The following is a 20,879-nucleotide window of genomic DNA, read 5'->3' on the forward strand; positions in this document are numbered from 1 at the left end:
AGTGCGTCCATGCTGGAAGAAAGCGCGTCCAATCGATCGTCAAACTGTCAAACTCCCAAATAGGAAATGATGAACAAACGCATGTGACGATTTTTCAAATAATAAGTAAAGGCATCTAAGAATGATGAAAATATATTCCCTTCCCTGGTATGTGATATAAGGGTATACCACTGCGTTCCTGCAAATCAAGCGCTTCATTGTCCGTGAGAAGGTTCTGTTAAGCAAGATAACTGGAAGCCATAGATGGGAACAAACTGTGTGATATTCATTTTAAGCTAATTTCTGAAATTTTTGTAATTATTTCTGTTAGATTCATAAAGAATATTGACTGTGTTCCGTGTGCAAATTGCTTAACCAAGCATCAGTGCCCACCTTAGGCCTTCTGTAATATACAAGGGAAAGCTAAAAATGGCAGAGATTAGCGGAAGCAGGAAGTTGTATAGTGCGGGCCGCGTAGTAACTCAGCGTACTAATTATTTCTAGCTTCTGCATTTTCCGTGAGTGGGGATGCTACATAAACCCGAAAAAATTGCATTGCAAAAAATATATAGACTGCAATATCCTCATCCTCATACCTTCAGCGCTACCCCCAAAAAGCCGACTGGCTAAACGTTTTCAAAAGAGCTTGCTTGGGTGTGACAGTTGCACAACCAACAAATTTTTTCCGGCATTGTCGAGAAACGAATAAAGCGTCCTATAATCCCGCTGGAATTGAATGAATGAATAAATTCATTGTAAAAAGCACGTAAAGAAATGTACGCCAGAAGGCGTACTTTGCCCCCTTAAGGGTAGAGAATGGACCGCCTGCTGGTGTGGGGGATTGGAAAAACCAGCAGGCAGGAAAGGCCGAACAAAGAGGGGGAGAGGATTCATATATTCAGGAATACGCACTAAAAATTAACAACACAAACAGTCAAAACAAAAAAAAACCCGGCCTAGGGGCAGTTTACTCCCCGGAGAGAAAGCGGAGCGCCGTGAGGGGTCCCTTGGCATCCAGTATCTCAGGGCCTCATGGATTTTGTTGGTGCAGAGGCGGCCCGATCATTTCAGCCCTAATTCGCAGACATTATTAGCCATGTTCAGGCGGAGTTTCTTGACTTGACTTGGAACATGACGCAAAAAATACTTCAAGGCTGGCTTCCTTCCTTTTTTAGACTCCGAGTAACCGTTTGTTGAAATGGAAGCAGTACGTGTGCATTCATCCTAGAACTAGTTCATTTCCCGTTGCGACGGCTCTCTTCACCCTCCAAAGAGCGGGAAACGGTAACTGACTGCCCGAATTATGTCAACAGATTATGCGTGAAGCGAAATAAAGGCTGCTGTCTAATATCCTCATTTAAAAAGCCAACTTACCTATCGTTATCTCCCATGAAAACCCACCCAACAATAGCTGTCATCTCCCGCGTAAACCCCCACACCAAAAAACGCAAGACCACTGCTGCATCCCTGCCAGTTCAGTGCCTTTGCTGCACACACCAACATGGCGGCCAACAGCTTTGATTGATTGATTGATTGATTGATTGATTGATTGATTGATTGATTGATTGATTGATTGATTGATTGTAGGGCTTAATGCCCCGACCCAACGCACGCGATGAGGCTCGCCTTAGTGAGGGCTCCGGATTAATTTAAACCACCTCTTGGGATCTTTGACGTGCTAGGAAATCTCGTGCACACAGGCATGTTTGCTTGTAGCCTCCATCAGAAAAGCGGCCCCCGCAGTCGGGAATTGAACCGACGTGCTCTTGCATAGAAGCGCGATGCCTTAGCCACTGAACCATCGCGGCGGGTCCCCCCGATCGAGTTGCCCGCCGTCACCTTCCTGCGTTGCCTGCTATGGGAGGATGTACAACACTCCACCCCAGAAGTGTTTAAAAACCTGCTTAGGCCAGCTCCCCAGTTACGCGTCAGAAAAAAATCCCATGCGCCGTGCCGGTAATGCGAAGGGCTTAAAAAGACCGCCCGAGTAATATGGCTGTGCTCTTTACGATGAAATTAATCATAAACTGCGGGAAAGGCAGAACTCCTGGTTAAATTTAAACAAACGATATATCATATCCACTTGTTGTTATTTTTACAATTCCTAATTCTTCAGTGCGGTGTGGCACAGAAAGTTCATAGACGTTTAAGCTGCAAGGATTGTGTTTTAAGAACCAGAACAAAAATTTGTGTTTATGGTGGCATCAGTATTTGTAACACTACAAAACTACTAGTTTTTATTTCAAAAAAGAAGAACGGTCCTTTAAAACTGACCCGCATCTTTCCAGAAAAAAACTACCAGGCTTTGTAGAAGCAAACTAATGTTACTAAATCCCAAAGTTTACGACGAACAGTTTCTTAAAAGACACTATTCTCCCTCGAGCAAGGTAACAAAGGGGCAAACATCATGTGAAGACGTAGTGTGTATATAAAGGCCACAGCCTCTATTTACCCAGATCAAAGGTGTGTAATCTGAATAGAAAACACGCATTCACGCGAGTGAAAGATCTTCCGAACTCTCTTCGCTAATTCTTCGAAGAAATATTTTCTGTAATACCGAACCTATTTCCAGCCTTTGCCGTGTGCCATTCGCAAGTTGCAACTACGCTTGCCCACTGCAGATATTCAGCACCGCTCTTGCGTATTTCCCTAGACCTTTCGTAATCTTTCAGGTGTCCAAGTAAACTAGACAATATACTAAAGGCCAAGCTTTTGAAATCTTCTTTCCTTGTAATAATGGGACCGTGCCCCACCCTAAGAAGACGATGAGCGCGCGCGGATACTTTCAAGCCACTTTCACTAGGAAACATCGCTCCTCCATACCGATGATCTCGATGACGAGATAGTTCCAATTCTGAGCATAACGCCATGAAGCGAGCAGGCAATTTCGTACAGTAAAATTCTCTGCTCATATACCTTGAATACTGCGTCCAATTATTCGTTCCCAGTAATGCTTTTGCTTTCACCCATAAAGAAATACTTTCGTCGAGACGGCAGTACTCCGCCTTGTGTAGTTGTGTCTTTACAAGATTCCCCCAGGTGGGCGAGGACGTGGCCTCGGGTGAAAAAGGCCGCGCGTGGACGGAATTGGTCCAACTAACACAATAAATCTGCCGTATTACACAGAAATCAGATAAAAATATTTCCAGGCTACACGTTGCGAAACCAGTAAACAATTAAAAGCCCCGAATAGCGGGCAGTCGAGGTTAACGACCTCCGGTTCATTTGGCAAATCAATGAACTGCTCGAAGGTTGGGCGAAGAATTGTGCCCAACTGCATGTGACTGTAGCATGCTCTAGGGCAGTGCAAGTGGAATGGTAGTGCGCGAACACTTGTGCGAATATGTCATCGGCGAATAAAGGTTGTAGCACTAAAACAGTTAGAATGAAAACAAACGCGAAAGAAAGACTTTAAAACAGCGACGCCACAAAGTATTGATTCGAAAGCAACAGTTCTGTTTCAGAAACAAATTGTTTCTTATATTTTGGCCCCTATTCACATGCCGAGCAATTTCGTTCAGGCGACCAAGGTACCGCTGGCGGCGCTCACTCATAGGCTTTCGGAAAAAAAAAATTTTTAACCCTGAAGACAGCTTGGTAATCCAAAAGGCCTCGTCATAATATGCAAACAGCATACCCAGAAATTGCACCACCCTATCCACCAATTCACCAACTTCGCTGAAACTGACGCTTACGGGCTGCAACCACAAAGGATAAATTCCGGATACGCGAACTCCCGTCCGGTTGTCTTTTTGTTCAACTTCAAAACGGACCCACAGTTTGGCAGCCTGAATCGTTGTAGTTACAGTGCCGATGGTATATCCAACGCAGTACGCTAAAGGAAGCTCCATTTTCAGAGGATATCGCGAGAGTAGTTTAAGATTGATGTAAGGCCTCGCTAGCTCGCAGAATGCCTATATGCACCATCGCGGGAGAAGTTTGCGAGTCCCCAAAGGGATATTACCCGGAGCAAAGCAAAAAAAAAATAATAATCGTAGGTTGAACGTTATCTTAATCCAAATAAATTTCCGGAGCTTCCGGCAAAAGAGTCAAATTTGGGGTAACAAGTTTTTCCCAGTCTTCTTCCGGAACCTTTCACACTTGTGGTCATCGAAATGCACATCGGCAAACAGATTAGCAGGTAGCGTAGAAGAACGATTTGGCACATTGTCAAAGAACAGCGAGATATGCGCCGTTCCAGAACAGGCTTTATTGCGGAGTTGAATTCTAGGGAGGGCGTCTACACGCCCGAAGCGCCATAAGGTGTGGATGTGAGTAATGTATTATTTGTCGCTCAAAGTACGCCAGTATAACATAGGTATCTGGGTATTCTGAGCCCATCAACGTACCTAACGTAATTGTTTTGATGGCTGTGCCATGCTTCAATTTTACAAAAAATTATACGAGCAATTTTGAATTTTTAGATAATGTTTTAAAAAATGGGATATCGTTCTGCCTTTCTCCGTGCAGTAGATGATTATCGCAGATTGACAAGAATGTCTTTGAAAGGTTCACCCGGGTCGACTTGTGCCAACTGTCTCCAGATCTGTCCACGAGTTTTGTTGACAGCAGACCACGCGCACTGGATCGAAACAAGCCTTCCATTCAAAAGCCCCTCTTATCGGCTGGCCGTCAAATGCATATCCGCCAAATATAGGCCTAATTTGGGCACAATCCGAAGAAACTTTGGTGAGAACATTTGAGAGTACAGGTTTCTGTTAGCGATCCTCACGGTGTTTGAAAGCGTGTTCCAGAAAAAACCATTCGTCTGGTTGCTGCAGTAATTTAACCAACTACCTATTGTATTTTATTCTGCTCTGGAAAGATTGAAAAAGTGCACCTGGTATTAGCGAATTTGCCCTCAAAATTTAGAACTCCCAACGTGTGAACTTTAAGAATAGCTTGCGCATTTTCTTTCTTGTGGTGCCCCTCTCAATGATGGTGTATATTCTGCCAATGATTCTGTGCACATCAATTTCGATGGTGTTTCGCGCTTCCTTTGAAACCCCAAGGTATTGTCACTCATAGGTGGTAGGAGTAGGTGGTGTAAAAACGTTTTTTTTTTAAATAAATAAGCGTACTCCGCAGAAACCAATATAGTATATTTTATCGGTGGTATACTGCTGCCTCGTGCGTAACCTTTCGAACATTGGCAAAGTTGTGCGCTGTTCCCCAATAAACTGCCGATTTCACTAACCATCGCTGCCAGCAACATGTTTAATCACCGAATTTATTTTACGATGTTAAACTGAGTGGAAACAGCGAAATATTTTACCGTTCATCGGCATCTATGCTGGAAAGCGCCTTGACGAGATCAGAAAGCCATTTGTTGCATACACATTATTACCACGTTACCACGTTACAAAAAGAAAATGCATTGAAAGTCTTGTTTTCCACTTTGAATAATGACTGCCGCTATTAATAACCGGTTATTATGCGTGAGGTTAAGCAAAATAAATTTCCACATAAGATTCTCTCTCGGTATTCGTTTTTCTCTAAATCACCCCACTTTGTGTGTGCTGATAGTTTACAAGCCGCCCATTGTTATTTATTGCTATCTCTACCACAGGAATTGCTGCTTGTTTATTTGGTTCTAGTTATTTTGGTTAACAGTTTAACTAATATATTTATTTAAGAGTTAGTTTTAACGCACAATAGTGCGTCGTTGTGCTATTCACTACTAATTCTGACGCTTCAAAAGAAATGACGGACTTCAATAATGCTTTGACGCGCTCGTGAGGCGTGCAAAAGAAGTTTTAATCAAATAGGCAGGGTGAAACAATTATATTTTCACAAAATCTGATAACCGTAATGTGTGTGATTACTGCATTCAAGAATGTACACTCGGACACATTACGTCCCAGAAGTATCTGGGTATTCGCATGACCACTATTTCTTGCAACGCCCTATCAATTATATTGTTCTGACACTTATAACGTAATTTTAATCGCGACTTTACGAGTTCAATTACTATTTCGTATAACCTATGTCAGTGCTGAAGTCGACTAGGAATTTCCAGGGTGGGACCATGGCTGTGATAATCATACTGGCGCGAACAATGCGTTGTGTTTATTTGTGTTTTGCTTTTACCGGCGGGCTCCGCCGGTCTGTGTTATCTTTGTGCCAAGGAAAGCCCGTGTTCCATTCTTTCTTTCTGTGCCGCATGTGTTATCTGTTCTGATAGGGAGAGCATTCCGATCTAACGGGAACAGCCCAGAATAATCTTCTTGGATGTACAATGTTCTAGATGTTAATCGTGGTTCGAGAAACACGCGCGCCAAAAACATAAAAAGCCTGCGGAGAAGAAGCCGGGGCATTCGACTCGCCGTAGCTCACATGCGTACGTCACTTTGTCGACTGCTGCTTCGCCGACTGTGTATTCTTTGAGGTGTTAGGGGAGCACGTGTGCGCTCCAATGAACGTGTTTTCCTCGAGGACAACCGCGTCGTCTCTGGCTTCGTGACATCTGGTAGAGGTGGGAGGTACACGTTCTTTTTATGGATCTTGTTCAATCGCCGGTAGTCAACGCAGACGGTAGACAACGCAGACAACGCCGGCGATGACCCCCCTGCCACAAATCGACGACGCCCTCGACCACCTGTGCCACACGAAGTACTTCTAATCGATGGGTCCGAAGACAGGCTGCTGGCCAATTGGAGTGGACGAGAGAGACCGAGAGAAGACTGCATTCATAACCCCGGATGCCCTATACGATTTAAAGGTGATTCCGTTTGGGCTATGTACGGCACCAGCAACGTTCCAAAGAGTCATGGGCACTGTGCTGGCTGGCCTGAAGTGGCACACCTCCATTGTATACCTCGACGGCATTGTGGTATTCTCCTGACTTTCGACGAACACCTTGCAAGGTTGCAGTCTGTACTCGCGGCCATCCGTACATAGGGGATAACGCTGAAGCCTGAAAAGTGCCGCATCGCGTACGAGGAACACAAATTCTTTGGCCATGTCGTCAACGCCGCGGGAGTCCTGCCTGACCCGACGAAAACTTCAGCCATAGCGCACTTCCCAAGGCCGAAAGATAAGGTCGTGCGCAGATTTCTCGGAATGTGCGCGTACTACCGGCACTTCGTCGCACACATCGCCCGCATTGCAGAGCCACTCACGTGATTAAAGAAAGATAGCACGCCTTTCAGCTGGGAAAGTGCGCAAGAGGAAGCGTTCTGCGAACGGCAAGAACGCCTGCAAACCCGCCCGTGCTAGCTCATTTCGACGAAAACGCCGAAACGAAAATTCACACGGATGCTAGTGATATAGGCTTGGTTTCCGTCCTCTACGAAAAGCAAAGCGGGTGCGAAAAAAGTAATCGCCTATGCCAGCCGTGGTCTGACCAAGGACGAAAGAATGGAACACGCGCTTCCCTTGGCACAGATAAAACACAGAACGGCGCAGCCGAGTGGTAAAATCAAAACAAATAAACAGAATGCATGGGTCACAACATTTCTAAGACGTCTGAATCGATAAATAACGATAGTGCGCGCTTCATTTAAACACTGCTTGGATGACTAGTGTTCCTATGTATAAAACAAATTCCAGATAAAATTCATGATGTATGCCTACAGTGAAAAATGGCGCGATTATGAGCATTTCATAAAAAGTATTACTTAAATGATTACATCAACACCGAACATCGCTCAGCACCGTCATATATACCACCTGGTATTGACCAGAACCATGACGGACGTACTACGTTTCATTACACGGACCTCTTTTGTTCCATCCGTTTCAAATACAGGCAATGAATGGAATCATATACCACGTGCAATAGCTAGTATTATACGGTTCTCTTTGTTTAAACAGTATTTGAAAATCAGTTTGTTTAGCACGAATGCATTGATGTTTACATTGCTGTTGTATATTTGACCCCATTTCTTTCATTTAAAAAAAAAATTTTTTTCGCGGAATTTGTGTATTTCGTGTACTATTCTTTATTTAGCGCCACTGCGTTTTGAACCGCCCTCTGTGCATTATATGTATTTAATTTAAACGCTATCAAAACAAGCTTTGTTAACGCGAACAACAATAATTACGGAGAATGATCGTTCGGTCGAATGTGGCAAACTGCCTTAAATTTTGCCGGAGAGGTAAGTTTACAATGACCTCTAAATTTTCCTTGACACCTGATCGCTGCTGAACAATCCATCTTTAACGCCCAAAGGATGGCTATCATAGTGAAGTATTGTCTCCAAATTCTCCGTTGAAACTTCAGCATAGGCTTGCTTCGACACATTAGAATAACACTTCAGTGTAATCAAAACACTTTTACGTGTTAGTGTTCATATATCCTCTCTTCGTGCTTCAGGAGTCGATTTGCCGATTTGCCGAGTTTATAAGTACGTTGGTAAGCTAGATAAGAATAAACCCTAAATACAAAGTTTTTCTCAAGGGACCATTGAAACACTTCTTTCAGCCTTGTTTGTTCCGGCATGCTTCCATAAAGTAGTCATCTAGCGCAATCATTACTTCGAATATGTGTTCACAAACATTTTGCCACAGAGATATCCGGGAAACCCACACCATCAGATAACCTACAAACTTGCACAGAAGTAGGTTCTTTACTCTCCCTCCCCACTTTTTGGTTGTCAGCATTGTCTGGCTGCCTCAGGGACGTCTGTGGCTATTTTGCGACTTTTGGCCGTAGTGCATTCAATTTGAACAATAAACGCATTCCATGGCCACTTTAACGAAACCCCAAGAAAACAAAGCGGAAATATGGAGTGGTTTATGCTCGACGAGCAAATATTGCAGCGTGGCACTTTTAGATGCGACTGCATCTCAGTCACTCGCCTTGTCCCTGCATCCGGCGTCGGCGTTGTTGTCGGCGTCCGCCCCTCCCCCATTCTCCTCGCCGCGTGAGCTGCGCTTTCCGCCGCTCACCCCTCTCCTCTCAGATAGCGAACACTCTCTCCCGAGGGGCACTGGATTGAATTCGAACGGATTGGCTTGGCTTGGCTTGGCGTGGCTTGGCGTGGCTTGGATTGGATTGGATTGGATTTACGTGGATTGTGTTGGATTGTGTTGCGTCATAGCGGCGGCAGACGCACTGGAGCAGGCGCGTCCCCTCACCGTTATGCGCGCTATAAAACGCGTTGTCTGCGCCGCTCCGCTCCACCGTTCCAGCGCCGTTCCCCCGCTGTCCCACGCTGCAACGTGAACCCCCTATGCATCGCATCCACACAGGGGTTCCCACGAGGGGAGGTGGGAGATTTTCTGGTTCTAACTACACTATCTGTTGTGCTTCCTTGCACAACGAAAAAAAGAAAGCGTTTATAAGAACTGTTGCCGGCCTCCTTCTCCAGTGACTTTAATAGTGGCCGAGTGCTTCGCTGGCGCCGAATGATTTGCAGGTGCCAAGTTATAAAACTGAAGAAGACAATTTTAAACCGAAGTTTACTTACGGTTTTAACGTATAAAGTTTGTATGCGCTATCATGGGGGACACCAATAACCGTCTACGAAACAGTCCGCCGTAGCTGAGCAGTCTTACCCTTGGGAAGTATGCTTTCTTTTTGGCCATTTGATGAGCAGTGTTAAACTGTACCTTGGAAAGCATATTTACCACAGGTCTGCGCTATTGATGCCACAGTCATGGTCATCAGATAGGCCGCTACTTTGGTGGTGCGCAAAATGTCATTCCAGAACTTGTGTTTTGCGCCGTGAATGCGTTCTAAAATCAATTCTGTACATTGAATGAATACGCCACCTTCTCAATGGGTAAGCACGTAACTCGTGGTTCTCATATTCGGGAACATTCTTTCCTGTATAAAGCACCTAAACAAACAAGCAACAAACGGTTGCCATTGCAACGTACGTGGTACGTATAGCATTATACTATTTGGTTTTTGGCTGAGGAGATATGCTTAAAATAAAAAGCTAGAGGAGAGATCGCCTTGCCCGTTTCTCATCAAGCGTAAGGTAAATAGTGGAGCTTTGTCGAAACATTATAGTTGCTGATATATTTTTACCTTGGCCATGGCTGAAATCCACCAACCCAATTAAATAAGGTAGAAACGGGGTGATTGGCTAACATAAGTGAACCCATAATCTGAAAGAACGTCACGAAATGACGTCAGCTCGCAGCACCGAAATAAAATTGCTTGTCCAAGTGGGAAATAAAAAAGCTCGGTTATGAGCAAATCTTAACCCGCCTATATCGTTCTTACAGAACAATTGGCCGAATTGTGCAATCGCAACTTGTGCGTTTGCTCTCAGAATATATATATGGCGCAGTTTATGGGAAACAGTTATTCTTTTTCAGATGCCCGATTTTATGGCACAGTAGGTATACCATTCTTTATAACGTCAACGTACGATCAAATACCAGTGGTTCCCACAGTCCTGTGATTACTATAGTGCTGGTATAAAAAGGGACGTCTAAGGGCATAACAAGTAGTGCGAAGGTTGAAAATGTGCAAAGACGTTTTATTAAAATTGAATACGTCAGGCATTTTGATCGGGGAGTTTCCTATCAGTTAGGACAACACACTGGAGAAATTGCAATTGTGTAAATCGCCTAAAAAGATGCTTGACGCGGATTTGCTTTTTTGTGTGTCTTTACACAGCATCATTTATTGTGAAGACCTTACGTTATCATTTGAGATTATAGTTCCCTATAAGTCTTTTCGTCAATTTCTCTTTTTTCGAATCCGTTCTACTTGTTCTCCTATGCAAAGATCTCGTTTTTCTTTCTATCTAATTCTATTTATTTTTCCTCGTTTCAAACTACATAATTAAAGTATTTGTATTTGCATGAAATTTTGTGTTTTATCCTGTGCACCACCGCTTAAGGCCATTGGCTGTTGGTGGGCACGTACCAAAAAAGATCATTATCACGATGATTAATATTAATATTATTATTATTTATTATTATTATTATTATTGGTTGTTGCCACCAGTTTGGCTCAGTACTTTCATTCTGTCTTTCAACTGACAGATGGCAACGACGAACGCCTATCGTTTAATAACTCTAATTTTAACACACTTATGTTCGATGAAAAAATTGTAAATGATAGCCTTCAACGGATGAAACCATCATTTTCCAGTGGTGCAGATGGAAGTCCAGCAGCCCTCATGAAGGCATACGGCAACATTTTTGTGCCTGTCTTAACTTCCATTTATAATAACTGCTTACTTTTAGGTAAATTTCCTCGTGCATGGAAGATCACTCGAATTTTTCCAATATTTAAGTCTGGTGGTAAGTCAGCCGTTTCTAACTATCCCCCGATCTCACTCCTTTGTGTCGCCTCAAAACTCTTTGAGTCTGCTCTGCACAAAGTTCTTGCTGACTGCGTCAAGAATGTGGGGATACCAATTCAGCACGCCTTTTTCTCGGGTCGATCGACAGTCACAAATCTTGCAAGCTTTATGACACAGGCTTCGGCTGCAGTTTGTGAAAACGGTAAGTTGGACGTTATTTATTTTGACCTCAGTAAGGCGTTTGATGTGGTGAACCATCAGTTATTATTTAACAAGCTTGCTGAGTCCCGTGTAGACGCAAGCCTTGTTGCCTTGTTGTCCAACTATCTCCTTGACCGGTCCTTTTATGTAGATGTTAACTACAAAAAGTCTAGTGTTTACCCTGCAACAAGTGGTGTACCCCAGGGTTCCGTGCTGGGTCCATTATTGTTTTCTGTCTTTATCAATGATGTGTCAACAGTGTTAACTAACTCTTCTTTTCTTCTCTATGCTGATGATGTGAAACTATTTAGGCACATTAGCGGTGTTCAGGACTGCTGTGCCTTGCAGAGGGATATGTCGGAATTATCGGTCTGGTGCAGGTATAACTGCCTAATTTTAAACCCCACTGAAACAAAGGTTGTCACCTACAGCCGGAATTCTATTCGTCTGCTGTTTTCCTACAGTATTGAGGGAGCTCCTCTGCAAAGGGTTGAGGAGATTAGGGACCTAGGGGTGCTTTTCGACAGTACCCTCTCTTTTTCTCCTCATATTAGGCTCATCACCCGTCGACCACTCTGAAGTCTTGGAAATGTGTGTCGGATTACAAAGGAATTCTCTTCTCCAGATCCATTTCTAATGCTATACAATGCAATATGTATACCACAGGTCAAATATGCTTCTGTTGCCTGGAACGGCATCTCCAAATCTAGTTGTGAATTAATAGAACGTGTGCAGAAGAAGTTTTTATCCATATTTAAGCACCGTCATCACAATCACAGTTTTTATCCTGATTCTGACTTACCCATTGTCCCTTCCATCCCTTCCTTGAACTGCAGACGTATGCGAGCAGACCTTACATTTCTTCACAAAATTGTTCATGGTGACCTTTCTTGCGCAGACCTGCTTAACTGTTTAGAGTTTAGTGTACCACAAAGGCCCACCAGGTCGCATCGCCCGTTCTTGAGCTCTGCGCGCAACTCCAATCATTCTCCTGTGCGCAGAATACAGAAGTGTTATAACCGCTTCTTTGAACGCCTTGACATCTTTCAGAAATCCTTTACAATTTACCGTACAGCGCTGTTGAATACTGTATGTTAAACACCTATGATATGTCTGTCGTTCTTTTTTTTCTGGAATTTTGTTTCTCTGCGGTTGTATCTATCTAACAGATAGTTGCCTATTTTTGAAACTGTTTACTGTCATTGTTCGTCTTATCATTTGTCTCTACACTCTTGCCATTGTTTTTGTGGTATTACTGTCAAACTTTGTTGCTCTGCCTGTCGTGTGGCGTTTACGACAGGCAGAGCAACATAGGCATCTTCTTTTTTTCTTTTTTACCTTTACCCAGGCTCCGCCTGTGCTTTATTTCAGTCATTTTCACTACTTCAATTTGTGTGTGTCTTGTCGCTCGTTTGTTTCTTGCTATATGTTTCTTGTATTTTGTTTTCATGTAACTACCCGTGCGCCAGCACTCATGCCTCTGGCTGCTCCTGAGAACGTAAATAAACATGATTGATTGATTGATTAATTGATTGATTGATTAAGCTTTTAAGATGGCGCCGAGTTCGGATGCGTGTTCCCTCTGCTCGCTGTGTTTCTACGGCAAACAAACGTTTCTTCGTTGTGCTGACTGTCGAAAACATGTTCATGTGAAGTGGGTTACCTGGCCGGACGATGAGCTCAACATTCTGAAGTCTGGGGAGCGGCAGTGTACCTGCAATAAGTGCGAGTGTGCCGCCGCTTCGCCTAGGCCTACCCGCGACATCGGCTTGACCGATGGAGCCGAAGCAGCCTCGGCGCATTCCCCTACCCGGCCGGCGGCGACGACGGCAGCGGCCTCCCCTCCTAAGGAACCGGTTGACCTCGAGCAGGTTCCCCTGCGCAGCCTTCTCGTTCGCGCTCTCGAGGGAATCTCCTTCCTGACAGATCAGGTTTCCCAACTGAAGGAGGATAATGAACGGATGCGGAGGGAGGCGGCGGCGAAGGCTGATACACACGCAGGTGCTGTTAAATTGCTGCGGCAGGAAGTGCATGCGCTTCGCAACGAGCTGACGCGTGAAAGCACTGAATCGACGTCGTTTCCTACTCTGGCGGTCACTAGCAGTAGGCCTGTTTGGCCTGCGCAGCCGGGCTCTGGTAGTGCGGTAGCGTCGCCGAAGTCGTCCGCCTGCGCTCTCCCGCCAGGCAACAAACCGTCGCTGTTTCCGGCGCCCTCGCCGTCTGTATGCGGGTCCATGGGGCCAGTGCAGCCGCGAGCGCCCGGAACTGCTGCCTCGGGCACGCCTTCGCAATTGTCCACCGCTGGTGAGAGCCCACCACTTCTACATGCAACAGGCTCTCGTCGTCCAACCAAGGAACGATCACCGGCGTGCTTGGACTGGCAACAAGTACAACATTGTCTGTCTCCAGTCAACATCGGCGATCGAAGGCGCTGTTCATGACAAAGCTGGCTCCTGAAACATCGTCTTCTCAGGTGTCGGCATATGTTTCTAACGTCGCGATCGCACCGGTAGTGTGCAAACGGCTCAAAACGAATTATGAATCCTATGCCTCATTTTACGTTGCAGTTGATGACGAAGCTTTTCAGAAGCTGCAGGACCCCGGCCTATGGGCGACAAACTGCCTTTTTAAACCTTTCCAGGGAATTCTTCAAGATCGCTATCTGCACGCATCTGAGTTTAAAAGTGAACAAGTCACTAATGAATAGGTCCCTTAACGTTTTGTACCAAAATTTTCATGGTCTGAGGACCAACGCAAACGAGTTGTTCTTGAATGTATCTTCCTCAATTTTTTCTGTGATTGTTCTTACGGAGACCTGGCTCTTACCCAGTATCTCGTCAAAAGATTATTTTCCGCCTTATTTAAATGTGTTCCGCAGTGACCGTGACACATCTGGCCATAAACGCACGGGAGGGGGAGCTTTGATAGCCGTCAATAGCTCATTCAGATGCGTGAGGCGCGCAGACCTGGAGAGAGAGGATGAGTCTGTCTGGATTGACTTGTGTTGCATCCGTGGTGAACGCGTCCTGCTTGGTGCATTTTACTTAGCTCCTAACAAAGCTCCAGTTTCTTTTAAAAGTCTTTTAGCATCGATTGAAAATGTAATTACCTCTCATCCTAGACACCGTATCGTGATTCTCAGTGACTTTAACTCACCGGGAATAGAATGGGGTACCTTAGTATTTCTCATTACTATAACTACGTCCTTCAAAAGGGCTCAGCACTACTGGACTTCATTTCATTTACTGGTCTTGAACACTGCAACCACGTTGCCAACTGTGCTGGGAGCTTACTTGACCTTTGTTTCTCAAACATCTAAAACTTCAGTGTCAACATAAGCCCTACTGGTTTCGTTACCACGGACAATTACCATCCACCCCTATCAATAGTACTACCTATTCAAAGTGATGTGCAAAAGGACAAGCCACGTCTTTCCGAATTCCCCCGCTATAATTTTGCCGCAGGTGGCTACATCTGTTTTTACTACTACTTGTCGAATTTTGATTGGTCGGCAACCCTCGCGTCAAATGACCCAATATTTAAGGCCAGTGAATTAACCAAAGTACTTCAAGCAGGTATGCGCAGATATATCCAATAAAGAAATGTAAATCATCGAAATATCCTTTCTGGTTCTCGAGTCAACTCCGATCGGCAGTAAAAGGCAAAGAGCGTGCCCACAGGAAATCTGAAAACAGTGGGCAGACAAAATGGAAGTTAGAGTTTAAAGAATACCTGTCACTATGTAAAAAACTGTATGATCGTGATCGGACTGCATACATTACCTCCACAGAAAGCAATCTTAAAAGGAGCCCTAAAGATTTGTGGAAATATATCCGCAGTAGGTCACCCCAGCATAACACTGAATGCATTATTCTTCTTAATTCCGATGGCGTAATCATTGATGGCGTCCCTGCCGCGTTCGTTCAGCAGTGTAAAGCGGTGTATAGAGACACCTGTGACGTTCCGTCAGCTCCGATGTCCAATTGTCGCGGTACGGCACCGAGCACGGCATTTGTAAGGGAGAAAATCGTGATGAAAAGCCTACGGGAGGCGATGCCCTCGCTAGCCTATGGCCCAGATGGCATTCCCATGGCTCTACTCAAGGCTTTCAGTCCTATCCTTGCTCCAGTGCTTGTATGTGTATTTAACAACTGTATTAGTACTGACACGTTTCATAACTGTTGGAAAATTGCTAAAGTTGTACCTGTACACAAATCCGGGTCAAAATGAGATGCAAAAATTATAGACCGATTTCCCTCCTGTGCCGTGCTTCTAAAATTTTTGAATCTATAATTCATTCCCTCATTACATCAAGAGTAAAATATGAAATAATTCCAAGTCAACCTGGTTTTATAAGTGGCCGCTCGACCACTACAAACCTAGTTTTTTTATGGAACATGCGTCACAGCTAGTGGAATACGGAGGCCAACTTGATGTGGTATACTGTGACCTTAGCATGGCGTTCGATGTGGTTTCCCATTCATTGTTGTGTAAAAAACTTTCCAACCTTGACATTCCTGATCCCTTGCTAGACCTGCTGCGTGGCTACCTTACCAGTCGTAACTGCTACGGTGCACGGCAAACTGAAAATATTTAGAAAGCCGATTTCTCACCCACGCTCTTTCTTTTCGATGCGTTACGTTCTAGACGCTATCAGAGAGGCAGACAATGAACTTTATTGAAGGTCCTGAGGAGCACCACTGCCGTTCAGGGCGGCAGCGCTGCGGTCCGCTCCCACAAGGGACGGGGAGGCCGCCCCTCTCCGCCGCGTCGTGGGCCCTCTGGACGGCCCTTAGCTGGTGTAGTAGATCGGGGCTCTCAAAGTCGGAGCGCCACTTTTCCTCGTTTAGGCGTTGAGGGCTCCGAAGTGAGGGACACCGCCAGAGCATATGATCTAAATTGCTGCGTTCGCCACAATCCGGGCAGTCCGGTTCAAAAGTGTCCGTGTAGAATCTGAGGGTGGATTGGCTAGGATAAGACCTGTTCTGAAACATTCGTAGCTAGGCTGCCTGTAGCCTCGAGAGTTTCTCGTGCGGGCGAGGAAACGTTCGCCGTCCCAGCTTTTAGTGTGAACATTCTCGTTGAACGTGAATAAAGTGTCCCTGAAGACCTCCCAACCAATCCCCGAGGGACCACCTCCGTCCGACCTGGCGCGGTGGGTTATCGCGCGTGCGTGTGGGTGACCTCGTTGAGGTTAGTTAAACAGGACAAGTGCGACCCAAGGTGAGCGGGAAACTAGGTAATGGTGGGGGAGGATATGACCTTATTTCCTATGATGCGAGCTAGCTCGGTCGAAACAGAACCTGATGCAAAGGCTCTAACGGCCGCGCGGGAATCGGTGTAAATTCTATGCCGGCTGTCGTCAAGTATAGCAAGAGCCACCGACGCCTGCTTGGCTCTAGCCGGGGTGCCAGACGCTATCGTAGTCAAATAAATCACTATGTTTCTTCTCTGATATTCCGGAAACCAATCTGACACTAGGAGTGCATCATGAGCAGAAACCCAAAACAGTGAAAAAGTTAATGCCGCTGACATAATTATTGAAGAGCCCCCCACCCCCCAGTCACAAATCTCTGGTATACATGTGCACCTTCCTGATGCCCAAGGGATGGATTTACATTTGTATCTAGCAATAATTATGGAATTCACAAGGGGGGTGTGCACGTCCTTCCGCTTTATTTACCCATGTTCTGGTCGACCCACCGACACAAGGAAATATAAAAAGTGAGGAGCCAACTTAGAGGTTGGTCAGTTCATGATGATGTGCGTTTCCCCCACTCTGAACATTTTGCTTTTTGACAGCAAGCACAGAAAAACTATAGAATGCAAGTGCTGTCTCATAAACTGAATGCACACTAAAACTGCTGCCTTTATAGGTTCCAAAGAACGCGTAGACAAAAGCAACTACTCATGATGACGACTAATCAATGCCTCTCTGGGCATGTTCATGCAATTTTACTTTGCCTTCTCCGCTCCTCCCGTGTTGCTTTGTTGCCACACTGCCGCTGCAATAACCCCATCTCTCAAAGGATCTTGCGAGGCTTTATGTATGCCTGTCCTGAGGACGCCTTGAATCTAAACAGTACTTAGTGCTGGGTTATGTTGCCTATGTAACAGTATGTCATATTTGATGTTCATAAGCTCATTAGTTAATTTATGTGGTATAACTTTGGTGGCTAATTTTGAAGCCTAGAAGTTGTAACCTTTCAGGATACTTGTTTCAGTTGTGGATGGAAACACTCCCTCATATTTATAAGCATGACCAGCAAATGTTCCAGAGACGTGTTTGTTTAAACGCTTCATATGCGATCAATGCGTTTCTCATTTCAGGTTCAAGTGTGGCAGTGGCTATCCCGTCCTTTGAGGGGTAAAGATGAGGAGACACCTGGTGTGGCAGGCGGTAGTAGCACTTATGGATACAACCTGAATAAAATACTGTGGTTTGCAAGAGTCGTATGTGATTCATGTGATTTTCGTCAGCTTGCTCTTACAGAAACAACTTCAGCATGGACCAGTGACTGTGGAGCTGCCAGACATTTTGTAGATGCAGCTGGCTGTTGGCCGCTGTTATTTGACAGCATGCAAAGGGCACTCAAAAGGTGGACGCTTGTGGGACACGTAGACGACGGAAACATAAAGGATTCTTGGAGGACGCAGAAAGGCGGTGGGTAAATTTCAATACAGGGGACACACAAGGGAAGAATGCGGTCTCTTTCCTTGGAGACATACAGGGGACACACAAAGGCCGTGTGGTGTCTGTTGCCTTTTGGAAATAGGCTGTTCGCATGGGGGACGGAAACTGGACACACAAAGGCGGTATGGTGTCTGTTGCCCTTGGGAGATAGACTGGACGCAGAGAGCACGGAAACATACCGGACACTTGGAGGACACAGAAAGTCGGTGGCGAAATTCCAACACAGACAAAACACACAGTAAGCGCACAGTCTATTTCCTTCGGGACTTAGACTGTCTTTTGACTGGGCATAGAAATTTTCATAAGGGTGCGTTTGTCACGGGATATTGTTTTTTAGAGGTGACGTCTTTCTGCATTCTTTATCGTTGTTTTTGTTCCTTTGTTTTTGTTCTTCTTTTCATATGTATGTATTTCTGCTGCAATAAAGAGCTCAGTGTCCGCCAGCGCCTGTGGTTTGTAGTTCCTTTCTTTGTGCTGTCTTTTGCACTGTTTTTTTTTTGTATTACAACATATCAACTGGCCCTTCAGCAAACCCTTGCATAATTATACAACAATAAAATGGTATGATTCTATATCACGAGTAGTTCTAATAATCATATTTTGCGGGATTTTTAACCTGGATTGCACGCACGGCTAGACCAAGTGGCTGTAACAGTCACACATGGCACCTGCTAGGCTGACACCAGGGATGGTGATACCGGAGCTAATTTTTTAACACACACACTCACGCCGCTCACGCCATGCCACTACGGGTGACAGGTGACACACACGCAGTGGGAGTGTCGACTTACCTAAGAAACCTTTCAGACAAACCTCTGCAGAAAGGTGCTGGCGTGTAGCAGCTCTGGCTGTCCTGTCCACGTGCTCAGCCGACAAGGGTGTCACAGCTTTAACACAGACGTGCGGTCCAGTTGCACAGTGCTGGCGGGTGACCACCGGCCTCAAGTCGAGAGACGGAGCAGAAGTCGCGGAGCGTGAGGCTTCCACGTCAGCCGCAGATGTAGAGCCTTCTAAGCCCTTTATCCCCCGCCCAGTCAGTGCGGGGGGGGGGGGGGAGCGGATGTTGTACCCTTGAAGAAACCGGTGGGAATCTGGCGGCTCAAGATTTCAACTTTGTACCGCCTTTTACGAGACGACTGTTTTATCACTCGACCATCGCCTTCGGTGAAATATGTTGCCAGAAGCAAAGGATAGTGAAGGGGATTTCCTTGGTAGCGCAAGGGTTGAGAGTTAGGCAGCAAAATGGAGGAGTCGGAAATTAGGGCAAGCCGAGGACCGGCGTACAATTATTGGCAAAGCATCGTATTCATCGCGCTAGTGTGAAGCAGCCCGCTTAGCCAGAGCCATAACCAGGGTTTAGAGGGAAATGCGTTGTGCTGAGCTATTCAGGAGAAACTTCGTACCAGATTTACGGACCCGTGAAAGTTGCCTGGTACACTGTTCCTAGTTGAGTAGGTTTCGAAAGCATCCGAGTTGATCGATTATTTCGTTGCTGAAAGCTGTCGGCAGGGAATTAACACTAATGAAGGCAGGCGGAAATGAGGGAACAGCGCACATGTGCGTGGTCCCGCAACAGGAATATTATCGCCACTGAACTCGTGCGCTAGAACGTGGTGTATCAAATATTCCTGGGTGAACCATTCGTGTAGCCAGCTATTTGTGGTGTCTAGTGTTGGGGCAACGGGGTCATTTCTATTACATGGCGAAGAATTCCTGATCGTGTCGCGGTTTTACAGGAATGCGGTAAGAGCAGAGGTTTAATCTAATATCCCCGCAAGTGTCAGCAACCAGGGCCCGCGCAGCGTTTTTCGAAAGTTTCTAGGCCATTCAGAAATTACCAGGTACACAAAAAAGTTAAATACACAAACTTACAGCTCGAGTGAGGCTCCTTTCTTTTTTACAGAGACAATAATTTTTTCACAGTAAGAGGTTAGGTTGATTATTTCAGTTCTTCGTGGTCTAGAAAGTATAGGTATCACCTAGAAAATTTGACAGACTTTACGTGACCGTATGCATGTAGACGTAGGGTATTGATAATAACGAGTGATGTGGTCGGGTTGCTCAATATTTGTGATGTCGAAGATCTTATTTGGAGTGCTGCGTAAGAGGAACGGTCACATAATTTTTGGATGGCGAAGAATTCGCCTTTGTCACCTTGTTACCCATGAACACAATCATAGCAGATGTTTCCTGGTTATATCCGCCCAGTTGCCGGCAACCGTTCTTGAAAATCAACACAAATAATGCTACAAATAATGTTGGATCATAGCAGCTGCGGGAGCAGTTACACATAATTTCACCTAACTGTACACGGAGATTTCGCTTACTGACACGCCTAGTCACTGTAAAATATTCATAGTGACTATGACGATTTAGTTAGTGAAAGCGGTTTGACCGCATGAGTAAAATCAAAACAGACGGATCATGTGCAGATGCGGAATTTCAACATGGATGATTGGCGTACGGAATTGGAGCAGGCGGTCTTGATTTTACCCACCCGGCCAAAGCACTCCCGCTCACTGACTAGCCAGTGGCACTATCCGTATTAAACAGAAACTCGGGAAAGTCAGTGGTGGAAGTGCTTCAACCGGTTGGGTGACCTCAATTTCACTGCACCCATAACGCCCATGATGCAACACTATTCAGACCATTACCGTATATGTTAGTGGTCGTTAACATGTGCTACAGGGGTTTTCCTGGTGCGCACGAGGGAGATCTAGGCACACGTACCAATCGCACGTCACGAGTAGCAGAGCGGCTGTCAGAGGGCTCGTGGAAGTGTGGACAGGGGTCTC

This window comes from Haemaphysalis longicornis, unplaced genomic scaffold, assembly GCF_048455015.1.
Source record: "Haemaphysalis longicornis isolate Haplotype H1 unplaced genomic scaffold, Haemaphysalis longicornis Haplotype H1 scaffold_8, whole genome shotgun sequence".
Taxonomy (NCBI): domain Eukaryota; kingdom Metazoa; phylum Arthropoda; class Arachnida; order Ixodida; family Ixodidae; genus Haemaphysalis; species Haemaphysalis longicornis.